We start from the raw sequence: 25019 nt of genomic DNA on the forward strand, positions 1-25019 counted from the left end.
TGAGCGAGAGAGCGGGCGCGTGAAGTGGCCGGCATCGCGTATTGTGCACCACCCTTGTCCACGACAAAAAACGACGCCAACACCACCAGCAGGCAGCAGGCAGCAGCAGGCGGCCGGGGCGGTGATATAACGCTTCTGTCGGACGGCCACATTAGAAGCAAACGGACTGCCGCGAAGTGAGGATGTCCAGACGCCGCCGTCGGTGCGCCTAACGCGAAAACAAAAGCGCCACACGCACACCCTCCCCAACACACACACACGCAGGCTCGCGGCCAGAAAGCGCGCGCGTGCCAATCGTCCGGTCCGGTGCTGGTCCGTGGCGCCGCCGCTTCCCGAGCACACCGGATCTCCGGCGGAGTCAGTCAGTCAATCAGTGCCCAGCGAGCCGGGTGGCCTATTCCGTGTTCCGTTCCGGTGGCCAGCCATCGTCGTCGTCGTCGTGACCATTGGTCGGTTGGAAGTGAACCCGCGGTCTGTGTGCCGCGGCGATCGGGCAAGTTTGCAATAATCCGTGTCCAGAGCCCCATTCTCGGTGAGGATCCCAGTGTGCTAAACAAAAGTGACAGGTGACAAACGAAGGTTTGTTTATTTACCTTGTTTCGGTGTGTGCTTTATTGTTTTCCGGCGAAACGAACGAAACGAGAGATGTCAATACCGGCGAGTGTGTGTGTGTGCAAGGATCCAAAATTTGCGAACAAAAGTTTGCTTTGATTTAAGGACGATTTGCGATCACAAACATTTGCATTGCAGCAGGCTCAGGCCCTTTCGCCGCTTTTGTGAATGGATTGCGTTTGAACCGCAGAAACCGCAGCAAGTAAAGGTCCTCGCGAAGTGTGTAATTGTGTGCGTTCCTAGTGACTTGTTTTCGTTTCGTGATGGCATTTCGCAAAACCTCGACACCCGGCCCCCACGACGGGGACACACCGCGAGGATGCTAATTAAGGCAACCGGCGATAGCGCGCCAGGAAGTTGGACGAACTGGAATGCAAAAAATTGCGGCGAGAGAAAGTCTCGCGCCCGCTGAGCCTTCGAAGCTGCGAAGGCTCCGCCCGAACACGAACACGATCCAAAAAGAGAGGTCCTTCCGCGCGAGGCACGGAGCGTAACAAGTGCAACACGGCGGACCGGAACCGGAAGCAACCCGCGGTGAAGATTGGGAGTGTAGCGATCAAAAAAAGGCAACACGGCGAAGCGAGCGGGAAAAAAAAACGAATATCTCACGGAACACGAACCAAGGCTCGGAAAAATCAGCTGTTCGCTCCGCGGATCGCGGCGGGCTGTGTGTTGTGAAAGTTTTGCAATCGCGGCCCTTTTGGCTTTCTTCCGAGGACGAGGACTGACGGGCGGCGAGTGTTGATTTGCGCGCGCCCGTGCTTTTCTGTTGTTGCTGTTGTTGAGTTTTGTGTTGAGTGTTCGGCAAAACAATTCGTGTGGATTGTGGATAGGATCGGAGTGTGAGCGCAGGTGTGATACACGGTGTCTCAGTGTCCCGCTAGGGGCCGGGAAAATCCGACCGCGTCGTGAAAATACGGTGCATTGTGGAAAAGAACCCCTAGGTGGTGAAAACACGGCAAAAGGATTGCCACGGACTGTCAGTTCGGTTTCTGCGGCTGCAATAATAACACAACGCGGACGAAACGGGAAGAGATAGGACCACTGCAGATCAGCGACAAAATGAGAATCAAAATGCCAGCAGTTCGAATCGCACAAGGTAGGCCGTGTAGTGTGATTTTAGTTTGCGAAATGGTTGCGAAGTCCTGGCTTACGGCTTAGGCCAGGGCTTTTTCAAATTAGAATAATTTTCTAATGGGCCACATGTCACCTCACGCCCATCGGTGGCTAACAGGGAGGAATTAATTTAATTGACGAAGGACGATGGTTGACACTCACGGCTCGGGCATTTGATGAGCGATTTTTAAACAACCTACCACCGGCATCCAAGGGGACACTCCGGCTCGCACTGATCCTTTTCTGGCTCAAACGATGTCCCGGCCGGACGTGGCAGGATGAAGCGGAACCGCAGCTAGCTGTGCATGTGTGAGATTTAAACCGGGATTACGTGAACAGCACGGATTTTATCAGTGTTCGCGAGAGCGCGTAATTACCATAGCGATCCGTAAGAACATCAGAAGCACCATCAGCACTTAGTTACTTCGTAAAGAATTATTTTATTTTTTTATTGTGGCTCGCGGTGTAGAGCATCAGCCCTCAAGGACTCAAACAATGTCGAAACTCATAAAAACCCTCGCAACTCTCTCCGGGGAGCTAATTTCCGGTTTGAGGTTTTCCACCTCAACACTTGCTGTCCATCGTTGATGGTATTTATTTCACAAAAAAAACCGGGCGCCTTTCCCTTTCACCACCCTTCTCGGCGCATCTTCTCGGTCACCTAATAAATGAAGTCATTCTCGTGCCATTATTATGCTGACCCGATGATGCGTAAAAGAATTGTGCTGCTTACGCCGCTTAACTCGCGGCACGAGCCACAATGACCCTAACTCTCGCCCCCCTTCTCACCGGGAAGGAAGTGTTTCAGTTTGCTCAACCCATTGCCCATTGTGTGTCGGGTGCTTTGGCATCGGACCGGAAATGCGCGCCGACGGTCAGCGCACCACACGGGGGGAACGGACAGGGTCCACTTAGCGAAGCCCTACCCCGAAAAGCTACCCCATCGACCACCATCGTCTTGCGGTTTGCCGTCAAGTCCGGTTGTTGTTGCTCACCCTTCTACCACCGGGTTTTTGTGATCCGAAACATTTAGCCCGGGCCGGTGAATGATGGACATGTGTGCGCAATGAGTCTCGCGCGCGTCCAGTCTTGACCGCGGACCCCTTTTTCTTGTGCAACTTCTTTTGATTCCCAATCGCCGGACGGTTGCGTCGGGTTTCCATTCGCAGGGGCTCAGTTTTGACGGCAGATGGCACACGGGTTGGTCGAGCCTTCACAAATGTCTTACTTCCTCCATTGACCATTACGACCGTCGGTTGGCCGTGACACGGGCACTTCTGAAGAGGCAGGACTTTCAATGGACTTAGCGCAAGTCGGATCGGGAAAGGGCGCTGTGGTTTGGGCCGACCGATTGGACATATTACTCATCGCAACAGAAGGTGCGGAGGGAAACGGTGCCCTCTAGACGGCAATAATCTGCTTGTTTAGCGTTGTTTTTTTTCGGTTCTACGGTTCGACTATTTCGCAGCAGGTCCGAAAACAGATTGTGTTGTGCTGGGCAGCAGCAGCAAGGTGAACTCCACATCCGGCGGGCTGTCGTCAATCGTTAGACAAATTGACGCAAATCGGCCACTGTTTGGGCCGCCGATAAAGTGTCAACATAATCCAGATACGTACTAAATCATCACAAAAAGTATGGATCTTCTAAGAATGGCGCGTTAGCCGCTTGCACAAAACAGCGGCCACGGGCCGCGTGTTTGGACAAGTTGCACACCCTGTGGCCCACTGTTCACCAGCTCAGGGTACTTCCCCCCAGAGAAAAAAAGAATACACGGATTACGCTTGATAGCGTTCGACCCCCCCGAACGTGCGGTATCAGAAGTGGTCCGCATTCCGACCTCGGATCCGCGATCCGGACTATCCGGCCCCGCCGTGTGTTGACACAGTTGCGCAGCACAGTAATTTGGTGGATACGGATCGGTCCTTCGGGTCGGACGCTTCTTCATCGTTCAGGAGGCTTCTTGCGCCGACGACGATGCCGCAGCAACGACCCCACACAGGCAGCAATGCTGCGGAACCCTTTTTTTTTTGCTCCGGTCCGGTCTCTCTGCCACAAAACTTTTGCAGTCGGACCACAAACCCGAAAACCGCACACACGTGCAAACGAGCAGGCCGAGGACGGAAGTGAAGCTATCCAAACATCCGCTGCCCGAGTTGCCAGGTCGCAGCACGAAACGGCCGGCACGCGTTTGGTGGTGCGTGCAATTTGTGGTGTGTCCTTCCCTCGCGGGGTTTAGTTTTCTTAGCGCGCCCGAGTGTCAAATTGCAGTTGTCGCTTTCGCGAAACAGACTCCGCGAAAAAGAAAACAACAACGAACAGGATTCCTGCGTTTGCCAGGTGTGCGCTGTCGCTGGCATTTGTCGAGCCTTTGGTTGGCACCGGGTTTTTTTGCTTCTGTTCCAGCGGAACGAGCAGCTATACAGTGGGGCGATGAGTAGTGAAGCTAGCGCATTGGCTTTGTAATTTTTAATTGGATTATTTAAATGTTTTATTATGCTTCATGGGTCGAACACTGATGGCATCAGACATTTGAGGTACCGAGCGGCTTATCGACATTAAATCACGACTTAGACACGCCATCAGTCTAAAAACTATCCGAGGTGTTCTTTTCTTGAACTAGCTAACCTAAATGACTCGACCTTTTAATTGAAATTATTTTTTTCTCATTTCTTCTTGTCATTAAGAGTCATAGAATCAGCTTTGGGCTTACCGTAGATTACGGGTATTAAGACCCACCTTTTTCGCAAAAAAATTCAGTCTAAAATCCAGGGGAGTCTTAATAGATGTAGTCAGCGATTCGGCTTGCTGGATTAACCGGTTAATGCATGTAGCGGCATCATGAGCAACCTGACTCAAGCACTCGATCTGAATTCTACGAAGAAAAAGTGTTATCTTTCCACAAATTAGTCATCAATACCCGGCAACAGTTTAGCTTTGAATTGTCACAGATAGGCAATGTCACAAGTCTGCCAGTGGGTGAAAACTTCATGGGATGCCATCAAGAAAGATGTTATCATCAAATCATTTAAAAAAGCAGGTATTAGTAATGCATTAGATGGCTCTGAAGATGATGCTATTTTTGCCCAAAGTGATTCCTCAGACACAGATGATGATGACATGGAAGAATTAACTAGAAAACTGGTTAATCAATGTTTGGAAACAGAAGATATGTTTGAGACTGAAGAATTTCATAACTTCTATGACGAATGAGTTATAAATAAAGTCGTTAAAAAATAAAAATAAAGTAATTTAGATTTTTCTTAAATTTTTGATCTTAAAATGAGGGGGGGTCTTAATAGATGTAGGGTCTTAATACCCGTAATCTACGGTACTTCAAAAGTAAAGTCCGAGAAGGAATGTGTAGCTTGCAAATACGGACAATTTTACATCCCAAAGGATGCTCCGAATATAAATGAAAGTTGCAGCTCAACTACTTACTGACCCACGGGCTCTATCCTTTGTGGTTTCGTGCCTTCCAGGAAGCGAGAAGCCCACGGCGCATTACTCGCCAAAGTCCTTTTCACCTTCCGCTCTCTCTCTCTCTCTCTGTGTGCTTCGGTGTTCTGGCAATAAAAGTATCATCTTTGTTTTTTGGAACACCTCCCCACCAGCCACGTGTTCCCCTTGCCATTGCGTGCGTGCGTGCGTTCGCGCGCTGCGTAAATGTCGCGCGGCTGACGCTGAAAACGTTTTATGATGCCTGCAGCATAATTTTCACACGCGACCCGCTTTCTTTCGGCTTTCCCGATCGATCGGAACCCTGGCGGGGGCCAGGTGGGAGTTTGGGCGCAGATAACCCTCGATGCGACCGCTCTCGAGCACGGCCCCCCCCTCGAGGTCACCGCGGGCCATTCGCATTCCAAGACGCTTTTTTTTCCTTTATTATTTCGCTCCACGTCTCGTCGGTGGCCCTTTTCTTGGCCCAGCCACCGTCTTAGTGCCACCGGGCAACGGGCAGACGGGCGGGCGGGGTTTTCCTTCGGGTGGCAGGTCAGAGTTCAGGTGAAAAGTTTGATCGATTCCTGTAATACAATTTATCCCCTCGACGGGCGCAACACGCGGATTCGAAGGTGCGCTCCGCGTCCGTCCGTCCGTCCGTCCGTGGTGCTGCCGGTTGGCCAATCGGACCTTTGGTCCAGCCCACCTCCCGTCGCGTTACCCACCACCGTCCGGGGAGTGATTTTTCCGCGTCCGCTTTTCCTTGTGCCCAATTTGTGTCGTCCAATCAACGTCCAGTGAACGACGACGACGACCGGGACCGGGCCGAGCCGGGGCCGGTCGGTATGTCCTTCACTGTCTCCCCTCGGGCTTAGGTCTGGGGGTGAGGGGGGACAAAGAAATATCGGCAAACTTTTCCGACCACCGGTCGGTGATTGGACATTTCCACTTTCCACCCGGTGGCGAACGGGAACGCGAACGCGACACGAAACGACTCGGTGGCGGGTGGTTGGTGGGTGGCCCGACGGGTGGGTGGGTGAGTTTGTTTTCTTCGTGTTGCGCCCTCCGGCACCCCTGGCACGGCTGGCCCCGGTGGCACTTACTGGCCAAGTCCTTGCCGCGCTTCGTCGTTGTCATGCGAATGATGAATGGTGGGGATGGTGGTTGGCCGTAAAAGCCGTTGCGGGGGCAGGGGCCGCGGCAAGATTTCTGGGAGGGTCCGAACGTGGCCGGCACCCGCGACCGGTTGTGCTATGGACCCTCGCGCCCTCGTTTCGGGTGCTGTCGCCTGCGCAATCCTCCGCTCCGTCGGTCAATGTTCCCCTTTTTTCCTGCTATCCTGGCCACTACTTGTCGCTGTGTGTGTGTGTGTGACGTGGTGGTCTGCAGCGTTGTTTGTATCGATTAAATAGCCCGGAACGTCCACGATGGCACCGAGCTTGCTTCGACCGGGTCGAAATAAAAGGCGCCGTTTGGTGCTGCGAGTATCCTTTGGACATGCAATGCGGCCAGGACCTCATCAGTGTTCCGGGGGGTGTCCTGTGTGTGAAGAGACCCCTCCGGAGCATTGGCAGTAATCTCGGTTCCGTGCTGAAACCCCTTAGTCTTTGCCCCTTCTTTCGAGTATCCCAGAAACGGTCAGAGTCCTGGCTTGGCTGGTGACCCCAGTTTCCCACGGCGGACCGAGGAATTCCACACATTCCGGTGCAATCGCGAGCATCGCGCGCCACTCCGACCGGCCACCGGAAGTCTCACATTCATTCCAGCAATTGCCTCAAATCACACTCCACGCATCGCCGCCATTCTTCTCGATGAGAGCTTCCGGTCGTCCCGGTGGCTGCCAGCGGCGGCGCTCGAGTGGTCAGCACTGCCGTGTCCTTGCAGCGCGACGTACGATTCCGGCAGTTAATTCGGTTTGCTAGCGCAAAGTGACCGAGCGAACGAACAGTGAGGGTTGTTTTGGCCGCGCTTCCGGGACGATGGAACTTGACTGTACTTCGTGTCAATTTGGTTCGCCATTTGCGCCATTGTTTCCACCACACTTTTCATTACCCAGCGAACACACAAATTGCTCCGTTGGCAAATTCGAAGGCAGAAGTATAGACTGGGGACTGAGAGCGATGCGATTCAGCTGCACACATCACAAGATCCTGATCCGACTCCGCACCGGACCACGCCAAAAACCATCAAACTCTCGACCATCGTCTTGTGGTGCATTGTGCTCGGCCCCTCGAGCATCGATTGGCCCGCGGGGAACAATGGCTCAGTCTCGGGGCACTCGGAGCATAAAGAAACGGCCGCTTAAGAAACCTCGATGCAAGGCCGGACCGCAAGACGTGGACCTCGGGCCCCGGGAAGGTCTTAATTTGGTCGTCTCCCGCGGGAAGGGATAAAATAATTATACACACGCACACGCGGAGAAAAGGACCCCACAAAGGACGGCACAAAGGGTCCGTGTACCGGAAGGAATGTGAATATGAATGAAGTGATTCCTGTCAGCGCCCGCCAGAGAGAGCCGGGGCCGCTGCGACCTTTGCTTAATTTGAGGTCAAGTTTTCCCAAAGACGACGTCTTCCCCGGTCCGGCCGGTCGGTCGCGCGCGACGGACCGAAAGGGTCCAGGGTCGCGGCCAGCATAATTTCGGTGTAATTCAATCTGTGTTTGCACAGCGCAGCCGGCCACGGACCGACCCGGACCGGATGTTTCGTGGCGAATGTTTTGATCGTGTGGCGTACATTTCGCGGGTCAGCCGAAACACCGAAACGCGCCCGGTCTGACTTTTCGACCTTCCCCCTCCCCTTCGGGACGCCCCGAAAGGATGCGCCTTTTCGCGATGCCCACTCATAATGGGCTTGGGCCGCAATTTGCGAGATAATGTTGTGCGTAGGTGCCGCATCGTCGCGATGCTTTCTGTGGTGATGATGTGTGGTCCGCGTTCGCTTGGCGCTCGATATTATCCTCGCCCCGGCGTAGGACCTCGACGGCCCGATTATCAAGCCCTGCCTCGGACACCGGACGCGGGGGTTATTAAGAAAAAAATGCGATCGTGGCCAAAAACTTGCGGGAATTCGCTTGCAACTCGAAAGATATTCGTTTATTCTTTTAAATTTGTTTTTATCTTAGAAAAGCGGACCGGGCCGTATTTATTAAATGTACTTAATAGTTAGTTTAATCTAACTTAACAAGCTTACGTGAAGAAACATGTGGCTTCTAAATCTATGTCATTACCTAAATAATCCAGACTCTACGCAATCGAAACTGTCCGAAAAATTCTTTCAAGATTCTTAAAAGCCTTCAACAGAGTCTTTGTTTCGGTTCCTATCTCAACTATAGACTGTCCACGTGTCCAAAAGGTGACCACGGAGCGGCTTCTGGAAGTTAGCGTATAGCCAGAAGTCAGATGGTCCTAAGTCAGATGATCCTAAGTGATGCAAAAGTTCCTCGTGAAGCTGGAACCAGGAATTGTTTCTCCTCAAATTATAGAGACAACAGACTCCCGTTACTTCTTGGTCACAGTAGTATACATCTCGAGGTTGGGCTCTGGCCAGGCTGCCCAGCCAGCTGACTGCATCGCGGGTCGCGTCATCCGCGGAACTGGGCACTCCCCCCTCGGGCGGTTCGTGGGGCCGTATGCAAATCACCCGCCACGCGCAAAGGGCCACGGGGCGACTCACGACGACGGTGGCCAATAACGCCATCGCAGCAGCAGCCACCGCGAATGCCATCGATTGATGAAATCATTCCGCGTAATTGAACGCACCGGCGGCGGCGACTGCGGCCAGCGAACGTTCGACGCTCCGACGCTAATAACGATAATTAAATCGAAACGCCTATCAGGAGTCAGTGATTTCGGTGACTCCATCGTCGACTCCGCTCCGAGGCAGGACATCTCGGTGCTGCTGCTGCTCGGGCTGGTGATGATGATGATGAACGTGGTGGCTAACCTTCGGCTTCGCTTAATCGATCCGAAAGGGACTCGACCGACCCGATGACTGGTGCGCCGCGTATGAGATCACCTGTGGGAGGGCTGGCCGGTGTCGTCGGGGGGCTGCCTAGGTTCTTGGGCTAGGGTGGCCCTCAATGGCAGCAATTTGACCGAAATTATCTCCACCGACGATAGCGCACATGGCACGCGGCGCGCCGTTACTCATGGTGCACTCCGAGGCTGAGCGATTACGTACGGCGAAGACGGCGTTACTCATGACTTAACGCGTGGTAAACAATTGTCCACCCATCTCGCCCGATCTCCTCGCCCGTCAACATGTGTACGTCAGCGAATTTACACTCCCGACGTTGTTTAGAACCGAACCGCTGGCATTCAGAACTTGGACCATGTGAAGTGGTGAAGTCCCAACTCAGCCGAATGGGACCGAACCGACGGTAATAAACGGTTTGTAGCATAAACATGGAGCTACAGACAGAGAGACAGACCGCGCATAACGCATGCGTTTGGCCGTGTTTATTCTGGGCATTCGCTTTAATTTACAATCCCAAAAGTCTCCAGCTCTCTTGGCTCTGCGCTCATTTGGCGCCCGACGGCGTATCTGTCACCGTAGAGTCGTGCAAAAAATACCCAGAGAGAGAGAGAGAAGCAAGACAGCGAAAAAGGCCACCTTCGATGACACTTCGTTTGACCCACTTTGCCCACGGAGGTTTTGTTGCGGGTGCGGGTGGTTGTGTTCGCCTTTGTCATAATCGGTTGCCAACTGTCACCTGGCTGGCTGATGACCTCGTTGCCGGTGGCCCCGTTTTCTGGCGGCACACCCTCTTCCGGCGCACCGTCGACGTGGACCTTTTCGGGGCCCAATTCTTCCCTGGCGTTGGTTCTGCGGGTCTGTGGACATACCGGAGTGTTGTCACTAGGGGGCGCTGATAATGTTGTCCAGTCTACAAAACACAAGTCGCGAGACGTAGTTGCGTCACTGCGGGCGTCCTCTCTGGGCGAAGGGCGGCCAGAGACCAGAGAAGGAACCGTGCTGCAAGCTGACTAAACACGGCATTCAACCGAAAAAATGCCGTCCAAGCCGAAAACTGTCGATCGGGACCTGTTCTCGAGGCCCCGCGACCCATAGGGCCTTTGTCCACATACGGTCGGTCGGTAATGAGTAAATATTTGGTTAATTACAAAATAAACGAACGCGTCGAGGGTGGTGTCCGCATCCGTGTTCTAGCCCGGTGCCAGTGTCGATCATCGCGTCCCCGTCACCGTCGGGTTTTATGACCACTTCTTCGGTCGGTCTTCGGTTGGGAGTTTTATTTTTTCGTTGCGTTCGTCGCCGTTCTCGGGGTGGGGTGGCCTTGTTTTAACGACGCCCCGGCCTCCCGTTATCGCTGGCGCTCCCATTTCCTTCCGCAGGGCCACCACAAGATCCCTCCGCCCCGCGGGAGTGGTCGCCGTCTTGAAGGGCACCGCACGACACACGCATTTGAGGCGAGACGATTGTTTTGCGCCCCGATATTGGACCTCGTCCGGCCGGTTGTCAAATTGGCCGTCATAAATTCCTTGATCGCGAGCGTGAGCTGGCTGGCCGCAGACTCGCGGGCCCAGCCCGAAATCTCGGTTCGACCATCTGTCGTCAACGTCTCGATGTGCGCTCGCGCCAGTCTTGCGAGACGTCCGTAAATCGCGCGATCCACTTCCGTCTTCCGACGGACGGAACGGAACGGAACGGAAAACGGACGTGAGCGTCGTCACCGTCGTCACCGTCGGCCGCGTGTGCGCACGACAATGGGGTTGCGCATGGGTTCGCCCCCCTGGTCAGGGCAGGGCCAGGGATGGGATGAGCGCGAGGTCAGCACCGCATAAAGCGGGGAGAACAGAACAATTCAATCCATTCTTTGACATGCTCTATTTATCCCGCCGGTCATTCGCTCCCTCCCGTTCTCCAAGACGCTCGCTCCGATCGACAATGGCCCAGAGGCTTTGGCAGTTTGGCATCGGAAAATGTATTATTGTTTTTCGTTCCTTCTTCTCCGTTTCGTTTATTCAATTTTATTATTCATAATTTCAACAAGTTTTTGAGGTGATGTCCATCGGTTTTACCGCCCATTGGCGTGTGTTCTTTGTTACTGTGACACATTGCTTTCTTTCGCAGTTTAATGTTTCTTTTCTAATTGTTTTATCTTGTTGTGTCTTTTATGACACATTCTCAGGTTAGCTCAATTCTTGCACCTTCGCAGGGCGATTAGGGTTAGCATTGGGGCTTCTTCAAAGTGGTCTTCATCAAGAGCCACATAATCATTCTGCTCTACCATTTCAATACCTTATTTGTAGAACAATTTATCTTGTTTGCTTCAAAATTGGCCTCAGTTCCAGCGAAAGTGAAATTTCTTACCATTTTTTTAGGTCTACGAACAGCCAGTAGTCGTTGTAGGTATGTTTGAAATGGTTTTTAAAGACTTGCGACACGGTACCTTTTCTTGAAGAATTTTTTTTTCTTCATCATATACGATAGTTTCTTCGCAATTTCGGGCTTCAAATGCTCCGATAAAGTTATATAATATTCACTGTTGATATTGATTTCTCTTTTCGAGATAGTCATTGAATCTTACACCCCGCACATCCCAAAATACCGAGAACATAACCTTTCCCGTCGATTGTTGTGCTTCCGGGCGCTTTGGATGAGGTGTACTAGTTGTTCACCACTTAGATGACGATCGTTTTGATTCCAAAGTGAAGTTATGCATCCAAGTGTTATCCATTATCACATATCGACGCAAAAATTCCGGTTTGTTACGATTGAACATAGCTCAGAATTATCAGCACGTTCTTATTTTTGGTCAACAGTGAGCAAACCCGGCTCACACTTTGGGCAAACCTTTCTCGCAGTCAAATATTCATGCAATATAAAGCCAACACGGCAATGTTCCATCGCCTCTTTTGGACATCCACTGCTTTCTACATTATCGTTGTCTCAATCTGACCACGTTTGAAGTGAGAAAACCAACGATTTATAATTGTTTCTGATGGGGCGCTCATAACACATTTCAAGTCAGACTTACAAACTTATGAGCAGGATATCATTTAACAGTTTAACTAACTTTTGAAGGTTAGTGCTAACTGAAAAAACGATGAATGTATAAGAAGCTCCTAGGCTCAGGTTAAGCTCAGGACTTTCCAGCCCATGTGTTCGGAGTGGCGAGAATTCCACGGCACGGACCTCCGTCGGGTCTCTCCGTCGGGTTGTGTTTCCGGCGCCGAAAAACGGGGCGAAATAGTGAAAGGGGATTAATTTGGCCGCCTTTCGAAGGGCCAACCCGGGGCGGGGCGGGCGCTAGTGAACGTTTATCGACCAAGCGACGTCCAAAGGGTCGGTGGTGCGGGTTGTTACTTGGTCCGACCGAACAGTCCCGGTCCTGGCCAAGCCAAGAAACCGTAACGTCCAGTGCACGGGGGGAAATCGTCCGCCGGTCGTCCGTGGTGTGGCCCGTGGACCCTTCGTCCGGTGGGGGGTCCAACGGGTCCTCCCAGGTGTGTTTGCGGATTCGCTGCGGATCGGCGGTGCGGTTCCGTGTGCGGGTTTCGTTGGCCGCGGCCAAATCAACCTTAGCATTTATGTTGTTTTATTTCTGTTTCCTCCCGGTTGCCTTCATTTTGCCTTTTCTTTTTCGCTCACTTCCGACCCACCGTTTGTGTGTGTGTGTGTGTGTGCGCGAGGACCGTTGCCATGGCGTGCGGGCCGCGCTGGAAGTTCTGGATGCCCGTTAGGCACTCGGTGTTGACGTTGGCGCGACGACGACGACGACGGAGACGATGTTGTTGGGGTTCCGCTTTACGCTTCAGCAGATCGTCGCCGTCGTCGGCACGTCGACCGCACCGCACCGAACCTGGCCAAACACGGAAGTGTGGTGGGGCGTGGCGGGGGCTCCCTTCCCCGGGAGGGTGGGTGTCACGGGTGGGAAGCAATAATAACTGTGAATATTTTCCGCTTCATTAGCCAAAGCTTGGCCGTGGCCCAGCTCCGGAGAACAGAATGGTCGGAACATGTCCGGCCAGAGGGAGGTCGTCGGAGCGGACCAAGAATCGAGATTAAGGGTTAGGTCATGCAGGCGCATGCAGCAGGGCTCCAGCGGCCTGTGGTGGGCAAAAGATGATGAACGTAGAAGCAATGCACGCGTCGGCAAACAATGGCTTTTAGCAGCGGCCTCCAAACCGTTTGACAGCTGCTGGACTGAATCGACCATTCAACCCTTAATTCTTACAGCGCAAAGGCCGAATATTGTAACGCACCTCGGGAATTGAAGCTTTCCTCGAATTTTCTTTAGTTTTTGGGCTTTAGGTTTAGGGTCAGTTTGTCAACTTCATTTTTGTGAATTCTTCAAGATATGGTTTTCGGTGAAGACTCTCCAATATTTGGTCCTAGTTTGAGGTTTATTAAAGGACCGAAATGAACTCTCAGAAAAGACCAAACGTTAGGGTAATTTTGATTGTCTTAAATGGTCGCGTTGTCCTGCGTGGGGCCCACTGTCAACGATGCACCCTTATTGCGGTTTCCCACTCTTGACGGCAGCCTCTCCAACAGCTGACCACGTTCGGTGGCGGTCTAGAACCGCGAAGGACTGTGCTCTCGGATGTCTATGCCGCAGACGACGGCTAGCGCAGATTGGGTTAGGATTTTAATTTTATGTAAATTTCGTCAGATTGCGTAATAATTGCGCCCCCGATGTATGGAGCCTGGCCGCCGTGGTGCGCGCGGTCGAAGCCCGTTTGAAGTCGCGCGCGAAAGAAGACGACGTCTGGCGTACGGCGGGCCTTCTTTGAACAATATTGGTGCGTCCGCCCGTCCTGTCGTCGTATTAACGTGGCTCGGAGCACGACAATTTGTCGTGCCCGGCCACTCGTCCTTGGCAAGATCCTTTGCGGTGGAACACACGGCTCCTCTGGACGGAACTGTTGATATCGCTCGAACGGTCGTCATCAGGACATCCACCTTACGGGACGGGGATCGCCAGATATTGGCCGCAGCCACTATAACCTATAATCATAAATTTTCGCCAGAAAATTGAGCTGCCCCAGTTAGCGTACACCGCGAGGATCCACAAGGTTTCCGGGCGAATAATTGCGCCCGGCTAGACGACGGCGGGATGTCCCGTGGCAAGATTGGCATCAACACCCGTTTGGTGGGCAGCGTTCTTCGCGCTTCTTCACGAAAACCGTTTTCCGATCAACAGACCAACCGAGTTCGCACAAAGGATCGGTCTTGTTATTGGACCAAACCAATGAACGGGGCTAGATACTAATCGGACTAACCCAAGCCAGAAGCCGGTACTTGAGAATTTTAATTTAACAAAAGCCCGGTGCCGCGCGCGTGATGGCTACGGCGGTCCACCGGGAAGTTGAGGGTGGCCTGACTGACAGCGGAACCATAAAAACCGAATATTGGAACGCGTAGCGCGCTCCAATTTATCTTTACGGTTTGCACGTCCGACAACGGACCAGATTGCGCCGCGGCCAACTGATAAAGCGGCACTGATTGGGGGGTTGGGGTTGTCCATTACGCGCCGATTACGCGGCCCGTGTTACTGTCCACGAATTGGAGCCATCAAACCCTGCGATGAGTCACCTAGGTCACCCCACTGGGTGCGACTGAATTGTCCCCTCAAGTGGGCCTTTCAGATATCGGGTCCGCACCTCCAAGTCACACGTCATGCGTGTTTGTCGTGTCGTGACGAGTTCGGACTGGACCTGGTTCTGCAAACTAACCAAATCGCGGCGAAGGCCAGCGAGTCCATTTTGGTACAACGGAGCAACAAAATGTCCGAAAACCAGGCCCTTTAGGGGGCAGGCCAACCGATATTTCTCATACGGCACCCCTTCGGCCGTTTGCCGCCCCGCAGAGTTCCGTCTCCATTGTTGTCGTCGGGCCGGGTTCCAGGAGTGGGGTTGTGGACATTTTAACGAGGCCCCTGACATACGGTTACAAATACAACAAGCGGACGGCAGGCGTAGAAAAAACCCACAAAAACTTGTTTCAGGGTGCGAATCAAATCGCGCTCGGCCCCGCTGTGGACGTAGACGACGCCCCAAAAGTCCTTCCCGCGAACGCTAATTTGAATACCAGTCATTAAGGCCTCGGGAGAGGTGGTGGTGGTGGTAGCGGTCGACGCCGAGTGAGTGAGCGCGATGGGCGTCTAAGTTTTGTGCGCGTGGTCCGCGAGGTTTCTTCCCGAGGTCCCGCGAGGTGGTGGGACAGACGCACACACGCGTGGCGTCTGGCGTTTTGATTGGTTCTCGCGCGCTTGGCCCGCGGAGCCCACGGAGGCGGGATTGGCGAGCGCGCGAACTGATTGATGGGTCTGCGACGGACGGGTCGCGGAGCGATGTTTTCTCCCCTTCTCACCGCCGCACCGTTGCAACACTTCCCGCTCTGGTGGCGAGGGGACCGAAATCGATATCGGCGCGCGCTACTCTGACAGGTGCGCCACGGCCACGACGTTACGCAAAATCGGTGCGTTCCGATGTCCAACGTGTCACCACCCGACGGGCGACTGGAAATTGGAGTAAAGTGTCTTGGCCGTCGCGGTCAGAAGGGTGCCGCCGCCGGGTCCGTCGCCGGTAACCGCAGAGGCTCTAGGGCCGCGTCCGCGATCCGATCGGACGGCGACTTAACCGCGAACGTTGAGTAACCTTCGGAGAGGAGGAGATTTTCGCAACCCAAACGCGGCTCGATTACGCGCCCCGGCGGCGGCTCCTGGCCAACCGACCGGTGGGTGGCGTTGGTCTGATTGCATGATTGTAATGACGAAATATTTTCATCGCTCTACGAAAAGCCATAATTTATTTCATTCGCTTTCTATTCCGCAGGTGAGTTTCCTCTATCGATGGTCCCCACAACTGTGATGTCCTGTTGCCATCCTTCTGCCTCCTGTAAGTAGTTGACCTTCCATTCCACAAACTCTGTTTTCGGTGCCACACCGCGCTGGTCAAAATGTTGCAGTCAACTGTCAAATTTCGACAACTCTCGTCCCGATGACGGTGGAGTTCCGAGCAACCCATTTCCATTAAAATTTCTGTCGCATTCCCGGTGATGTGTGGATACTGCAGTGATCCGTGCAGCGTTTTTTTCCGCGGTGTGTCATTGTTTCCAACCCTCATTGGTGTGTCACCGACGGAGGTTACGTTTGGCAAATAATAACCATTATCAAACCGCGACGGCCAAAAGCTAACGAGTCCAGAGGTTGGCCGAAGCCATGGTGACTGTTGTCCTGCGCTCGGACCGCGACCGCCGCCGCCGCCGATAAGAGCGCGGGCCCATTCGCGCATTTCCGCGGCTTTAATATGGTCCACTGGAGTTCTGTGGCCCGCCCGAAACTGGCAGGACGGCCGACCCCGGATCCGACGGATGTGTGTCGCAGCGTCACCAAGGTGACGCGGGCCACACAACCGCTGTTTGGTCCGATGCGGTCCCATTGAGCGACCGCATCCCCTCGCTGGGGACATTTTTCGCGTTGGCCTTTTTTCCCCGCGCGCCTACCTTGGCGTTCTCTGTCAGCCGATGACGCCTGACGATGACGATCTCCCACCACGTTGAGTTGACGAGTTGACAAAAAATCATTTTCTGCAAAGTTTCATTTCGCAGTTGTTGCCGGTCCGTCCGATACCCACACTGCGTCCCGCCTTCCCTTCGTGAAACAATAGTGATTTTTTGGTCAGCCGGTTCCGGTAGAGCGCTCACCCCGACCGACCCCGACTTCCCACTTCAGTTCTCGGCCAACCGTGCCAACCGAGGGCTGGTGATTGTTGCGGTGATAATCATCAACGTCGCCGGTCCAACGGCAGAAACCCGTTCAAGTGACGCGCACTTCTGCCGGCAATCGTTCCCGTGCCATCACCAAAACCCGGCCGTTCCGGTTGGTTACACCACAACAGCCCGGTTCGTCCTTTCGTCCGTCCGTCCGTCCGGGATCATCAATCCTTTAGCCACCGCAATGACCGGGTCGTGATTTTTGCCAGCGGCGAAGGACAAAACCGTTTTTCCGGATGGACCCTTCCGTGGCCGCGGCTTTTTGACCTCCCGCGCGCACGTAGGGTTGCAGCAGAATTGCATTATGTCCTCGGGAACCCATCACCAACGCGCCGCGGTCAGACGCCGCGGGATGGAATTGAAGTGGGCTGACCTGGGCCACAACAGGCCGACGACAGTTTTCGATGGTCGCCCGACACCCGCCGCGAATGGATTTTTAATTAAGAACCCCTCGGCGGGCGGGCCACTATCTGTGTACTCGGGCGTGCCAGGGGCAAGCCTTGGCTCCTTGCAAGGGAAGCTGAACAGCATGAGGCGCCGGGTGAGCGGTGTAACTCGATTTTGCTAGAGAAAGAGAAAGTAAACGAATTAAAGTATGCGACTAAAGCACACATGAAAGTAGGCACACAAAAAATGGAAAAAAGAAAGAAAGGACGAAAAAAAGAGAAGGAATGAAAGAAAGAAAAAAAGAAAGAAAGAAAGAAACAAAAAAAGAAAGAAAGGAAGAAAGAAAGAAAGAAAAAAAGAAAGTAAGAAAGTAAGAAAGATAACAAAGAAAGAAAGGAAAAGAATAAAGTAAACACCAGAAAAGTAAAACCATAAAAGAGGAAATACAAGCAAATGAGACATCGTCTAGCTTTAATAAGAAGTTTAGACATCGACGAATTACACTTACAAAATTTTGGTGAAGCGAGCAAATTAATCAATTAATCGATTTAAAGGGAGCAACTAATGATACAATGAATGCTACAACCAGACACAGACAAGCTTTCAACAAAGACAGCGCCACAATCGACCAAATATTGACCGTTTAACTTAAATTATTCAAAAGAGAATGACCGAAGAGTAGTGAAGAGAAACCGGTGAATGCTCGCGAGATGCCCTCGAAAGCGCCAAGCGATCCGAGCTGCATTTTGCGAATGCGCAACCAGATCACTATCAATGCCCAGCTCACTCTCCTTCTCCCTCTCACCCGATGCACATTCGATTGCATTCCCCCCCCCCCCCCCTCCCCCGGAGACCGGGCCCGTTACACGCCATTCCGCGCCGGCTCTGAATCGCTCGCCCAATCGCCCGCCATCTCTGGCCGGCGCTTCCGTTTTTGCTTTTCTTCCGAAGCCTGAGGCCTCCAAGATTGAGATAATTATTAAAGTGCACTTCATCAATTTCCCGATTTGGAGAAATGGCGAAAAGCGCCCCGGTGCAGGTGCATCGCGGCGCCGGCACGCTGTGCTGCTGACTGACGTCCGGGGTCTTTGCTTTCGAGCGAGGGTTCGTGGGGGCAGGGGCATCAAAGCATGTGGGAACATGACAACTCCACACACCCGGGCACACGTACGCACGTTGGCCAACTTCCGTTAAGTGCAGCGTCTGCGGGGCTGCCGGCCCCGTTAGAATCGCAGCCGACGCGCGCAGCAATGCGCATAGATCGGTTAATTAGATTAGACAGATGTTGCCTACGCATGGGAAAAAGCGGTCGTAGGGTCCGGTCCGGGCAGGACCCGGCAGACCACAAAGTTGCTCCCACCAGCGCGGAGTGGAGCATGCAGCGTAATGAGCCCAAAGTCACGAACCCCACGACGGATGCTTACGGATATGCGCTCGCTGGCCTGGGCTGGGATGGATGGATGGATGAATGAGTGATCCGCCGTAAGGTCATGTTGCGCCCCACCCGACGGTGGACCTTTCCCAACATCACATGCCGTGCCGTGGCGCGCTGTTTGCATACGAAATGAGAGGTGAGAACGGGCCGCGTTTCCCGAACTCACGTAATTTCGCTCCCAGCCCGGAGCGCCATCTAGCGGGGAACTTGGCTAGCGGCTCGACGCTACGTTCAAAGGTACCGGGCCAAGCCGGAGCCCGGTGTGTCTCCATAAATTGACAACTCCGCCTGGCACTGGCTACGCCGTGCGCCAAATGAAGTCTTCAGTCCGATCAGTCCGACCACGGCCGCCAGGTGAAAAGCTTCCCACCGATTTGGTGAGGAAGCAACAGTACCTAGGCTCCATCTGGGCCGCCGCCGACCACCAATCCAACTCCGGGTCCAACTCCGGTGACAGCTTCCACCGGTCCGGTTCACCTTCAAGTGCCCCGGCCGGCCTGCGGGATTATCATGTAAAATTGAGATGAATGTGACGTTCCGTGGTCAATTAGAGAAATAAACTGCCGACTCTGCCGGCCGGCCCTGAAGCCGGCAGTCCTTGGTCGGTTTCAATCGTCCGGCCAATCCCCGGTACCGGGGACGCGCCCAGGGAAATGTGGATGAATGTGACAGACCGCGGGCAGACGGCGGCAGCAGATTTATGTCTTACTTTTCGTGCCGCGTCCAGCGGGGACGGCGCGGGCTGAGGAATGGACGGGGAGGAGCACTCTCGCGAAATTTTTCGCGATTCCTTCGCCATCCAAGTCCTTCAAGTGGCCGCCGCCGCGTTTGACCATTTTGGCGATGGCCAAACGAAGACGGATCGAGATAATTAAGCGCCGGGCTTTTGGACTTCGACTTGGACTTGGACCTGAACGGTGGCGCGAAGGTCAAGATCGTCGAGGGCGTCCGAAATACTATGAAGCTTCAGATTCAGATCTTGCCACGCCGAATGTCCTGTCCGGGTTCAATGGCCTAGCGGGCGTTTAACTTCTCAATTTGCATCCCCGGTTTTTGTGGTGCCACTTGCCGCGCTGGACTCGGCGGCCACCTCGGCGGGTCCGGACCGTGGGCTCTCCTCCGGTCGATGGTCGGACCGCGATTTCCGCGATGCTTATCGTTGCGCTCTGAATGCGACGTTGAGTTCCTTGTTTCTTCCTCATTCTCTTCTTGCTCCAGGGAGTTACGGTGATCGGAGGTCTCGGAAAAAAACGGCAGCCTTCGTCCGATCCGAGCGATCCTTTAATGTGTTGGCGGCAGAAAAAAACGCGTCCACTCCGACGACATCGCCTCGCCGTTCGTGTGTGTGTGTGTTCGCAGGGGGCCCTTTTTGTCTCCCTCCGCCTGTTCGGCTCCTAGGAGCCCGCTGACTTTGGCCGATTTGAATAATTTTAAAAGTGCATAATTTCCCCACGGCCGGAATCGATCTCTGGAGAGTCCGCGGCCCCGGCTTATCTGCACACCGTTGTCGAAGGTCAGAAAAAAGCTTCGCCGCTCGGCCCGGCCCGATCCGCGGCCAGCGGCTGTCATGTTGCTGCGTGTCCGCGCAGCTCTGTGCGGTGCCTGGGAACTGGGAGTCAAGTGCCTTCCGCCGGTCAGTGGCAGCAGCAGCCGCAAAAAGGGGCCAAGAACAGAGCCTGGAGATGCTGGAGCACTCGCTGAGCCCGGGAATCGATTGCCGAGATTACGATCGGTGGATCGGGGCGCCCGGGAGTCGGTTGATTTAGAGCGCTTCGTCGCGCTTTAAGCGCGCCCCGCGGTCTTGGTCTTGGTCTCTGCCATTGGCCATTGGCTAGACGTTTCCTTATAAATTTCCCAATTTTGGTTCTATGCTGGAACTCCGAACTAGAAGCAACCGACACCTGGATCAATGAGAAAGAGCAATTATCGGTCGCTCCGAATCGGTTCGGTTTCCCGGTTCAGCTGCTGCCGCAACGCGAAACACATCCATTTCCCGTAATGTCCTCGCTGGCGCTTCGGGTTGCCGGTGAGGTGGCCAAGATTTATGAACCCGCGGTCCCAGAGGCCGCCAGGGTGGCGTTGGCGGCCCTCGAGAGAGGACTCGAATTTATGTTTGCTTTCCTTCAAAATCGCTACCCTCGACGGACCTGGAGCTGATAACAAACACACACACACACACACACGCTGGGCGCTGTCGTCGAGCCCATAAAACAGAAGTAAATTGGTTCCGCTGGTCGGCCGCTGCCACTGCCACTGGCCAATCCAAAGATCTAGATCTGCGGCTGATGATACGATTCGAAGTCGGCCGCGAACGTGTATCGACGAGCGCGACCGAAGCAGCGGCCGATCGTTATCACAGCCTGGCAGAGCTGGGCTGTGCAGGCCATACCTTATCCCCTCCGCGCCCCCCTCGTGGCCCCTGTGCAGGCCCACCGGATGCCGGGTCGGGCATTGCAATTGAATTTAATTTAAATTTATGTTCTTCGGCGGCGATGTCTAAACGGTTGTTAACGGCGCAGTGCGCTCTCTGGGCCGCACACCAACGTTTTGGTCTAGCGTCTTCGCGTGGCGCACACAGGAAACCCTTTGCCGGCGATGCCTTCCTGGGGAAAAATTAATCGTGAGAATGTTTGCCCACAAAACGGGTTCTTTCAGACGCGAATCGCGCCACGGTTCGAAGGCTCCGCGGTTTTATTTTGCTGGCGCATTCTGGCACAGGAGCCCCGGAGGATGATGGCCTACGCAGGGTCCGTGGACACACGGACTAGGATTCGGGAGCGCGCTTTCAGAAGCGTCCCAGGATTGCAAGTCCGTTTCGCGGGCGCGTGGTGCCAAATTCCATAAATCAAGAGTGAAGTTTGAAGAAAGTACGTGACCTCTCCGGACCACTGCGACCTGATGACGTTCGCGTTTCGCACTCACTTTCATCGCGCTCCCGAGAGGAAGAAAGTAAAACTTCCGATGCGGATAACAAAAAAAAAGCAGAGGCGTCTCTCCGAGTCCGGTCGGAAAGTGCATCCAGGATACACAGGACCTGCCGCGTGACCCGCTCGGTGGTGGTGGTGGTGGAAAAATTAAATTTACAGCCCACCGCGAAACTTGTCCTTTGAGCGCGCGCGTCGCGGAACGTCACGACGAAAGGACTCGTGGAAGTAGCAACGCAAAAAAGCGAAAACGCGCGGAAAGCGTTTCGCTTGGAGTGCAACTTTCGTGACGACGGTGGCCGACGGCCTCCCCCCCGAAAGGACCTGTTGGTGGTGGGTGGTTCCGCGCCCAACCCACCGGGCCGGGCGATTATTTTTATATTCTCGAGGCGCCTCTTTTGCGCGCGGCGGAACTTTTGCATACCGCGGGCGCGAAGTTTAACGCGCCCGCAGCGACCGACTCCCGGGCTTCCGGCTCCTGTTTTGACGATGATGACGATAATGATGACGATGACGGTGCGCGCGCGCTGATGGGTGCCAGCTGCGAGACGACGGAGGCACGTGCCTCCGTCAGGCAGTTCAAGGACTTCGGCGGGGATTCTTCGGCGCTCGGGGCGAAAGTTATTTTTACGCGAGGACCTCCAAACCAACTTCACGACGCGCTTCGCGAGGAAAATCTTCACCGCGGAAAAATCGATAAAATTAAAGCGAGAAAAGTGCACTTTAAACACACCCGCGACGACGGGCGACGGGTGCGTAACGAACCGAACAAACGGCTACGCGCGTAACGCGGGCAAGTGAGTTGAACGATCTACAGGCGGCGAACAACGGATCCTGCCAGGTATCGGCGGCCCACCCGTTTCGTTTGTTTGTATCGATGGTGTTTAACCATTTCTTATCGGCGTTCCATCGGCGAGAGGTCTGATAAGGAAACACAAAAAACGTACACGGAAACATCGTCTGATTGTCGCCTTATCGGTTCCGTGTTCTGAGACCCACCGGACATTGGGTTTGCCCCCCTAAACGGGTCCCTTTCTCAATTCCCAAAAAGGAATTGGAATTGTAGTTTGAACGTGCATTCTTGAGTCACTGTTTTGGAAGAATTCTACAAATTCTTGAATGCCCAATGGCTAAAGCCAAACACCGCCACTGATTGATATGTAATTTCACGCCCTATCAATTGCGAGAGATTAGGCTCGGTGCGAGCGTGGCCGCATCCATCAACCGAATCAACCTCAAAAGACGGAGGAAACGGTCCTTTCTTGCCCTCTCTTTTGACCGAGAGCCCACGGCTCCGACATTGTTCGGGTGCGCTCGGTGCGCGTTAGCATAAATCACTCCACGGCCGCGTCCGAACAGTGCAGTCCGAAAACATCGTTCAAACATCGCATCGTCGCTGGTAGCATAACACTCCCGGGTGTGTGTTCCCGAGCGCAGCATAAAAGGACCGCAAAGGCGCAACAGTGCGCCACGATGCGCGCACCTAAATCACCCGATTCTGGCCCGGGTGAAGGATGAAAATTTGTCACTAAATATTAACTCCTTCCGTCGGTGCCGTGACTTCGGTTCCGGGAGCGGCGTGCACCAGACCAGACGCGACGGCAGCACATCCTCGGGGCATCCTGCTCGGGGAGGCTTTCAATTTTGCCACAATAAATCAACGTTTATAATAGTAAATATTATTTATCGTTTCGCTCGCACCCCCGGCGGCGGAGAGTCTCCGCTTCTTTTTTGTGTCCGACCGACCGACCGTCTGAATGGCCACGAAGAAGAAGAGCGCCCTGTGTTACAAAGAACGGGCCGCTGATCCCGTTTAAATGCCGTCCCCGGGAGAACCCTTTCAGGCGGTGTACCGTCCTCCTCCGGTCCGGTCCGGTCCGGACGGACGGTGGTCAAAGGCGACAAAAGGCGAAGGCGAAAAACGGTCGCTCGCTTATGCTCCTATGCTATGCTCGCTAGCGAGTGTTGCCGGGAAAGGGGTCTGAAGGAAGCCAAACAAAGCCCACACGGGACCTATAACTGCATATAATTTCTCACGCTCGATCGGTGACGTTAGGTCGGCCATTAGGTGGCCACCGCCACCCCCGAACCGGGTTACCCGGGAGTGTGATTATCGAATTCAATAAACCCATTGAAAGGAGGCCCGGGTTTTCGTCGCGCGCAGAGGTATTCGGGGCCCCCGGGGGAATGACAAAGGAGCGCCCAAGGAGCAGGAGCAGCCCCTTAAAAGATGTTCCAAAGTGCGCAAAACCAACATCCGCGAAGCACCCAACGCGGGGAGTCATAAACATCCAGACCCCGGGTGGGGTGGGGGAGGGATTCCTTATTCAAATCGTGGCCATGTTCGCGACCATCGCCGCCGCGGATGGCCAGCCCGATGGAACGGGCTGCTGGTTGGTTGGTTGGTTGGCGACAAATATGAAATGACTCTGTTGGCTTGTGGCTCTCTCGCCGTTCCGGAACACGTGTACACGTGGCCCCCGGGCCGGCTGCTGCCCTTTTTGGGAATGTCGCGGCCCACCACAGCCACGGCCGATGCACCGGCAGGTACCGCCGAAGCGCGTGCACAGTTAATTAGGCGTCCTCCCGCGGGATGTTGCGGGAGTTGGGATTGGAATTAATTGAATTCGCAGGCCGTTTTCGGTCGGCCGCGATTCAGCTGCCTATTTGGGGTCCACCCCACCGATGGGTGGGTGGGGTGAACTTTCATTTGTGCGTGGTGTGCCGCGGAGTTCCGCGGAGAAATTAAGTTCAAATTAAAACGGTCGACAAGAGAAGCTAGTTAGCGGTGGAATTTTGATTAAATGTCGCGATCGACCGGCGATCCATGTGCGAATCCATGCCCGGTCACAGTTCGGAGCCGGCAGTGGGTGAAAGTATTTCACCCGCATCGGAGTCCTGCATTGCGCCGGGCGGGCGACTAATTTAAATGGAACCGCCAGCCGATGGTGGTTTTTGTTGGGATACCTGGACCTGTGGGACGAGTGCCAAATCGCTTGTAGTACGTCGGGAAGAAGGGTTCCGAGCGTAGCGCTCGGGTGTGCCCCCTCTTTGGTCAGCCCTGACCGTGAACGATCGTCGAGACCGAGGCCGAAAATTTTCCATTTATCATACTTTGCACCTGAGCCACGACTTCCAGGGCGTTCTGGTGCACAGCTGATCGAAACTGATCTATTTGCTCACTTCATCATCCCCCGGACCTCGGTCATGGGAACCGGGCTGACCACGTCTTGTCCGGTGTCCGCGCGCGTTAAGTGATTCTTTTTCTCTCTCTGTTTCTGCGCTTCTCCGCTGCGAGCTGCCTCGGAAACCCTTCTTCGAGGACGCTCCGCTTGGGACGCTATCGGACACTCGACATCATA

This window comes from Anopheles cruzii, chromosome 3 (assembly GCF_943734635.1).
Source record: "Anopheles cruzii chromosome 3, idAnoCruzAS_RS32_06, whole genome shotgun sequence".
Taxonomy (NCBI): domain Eukaryota; kingdom Metazoa; phylum Arthropoda; class Insecta; order Diptera; family Culicidae; genus Anopheles; species Anopheles cruzii.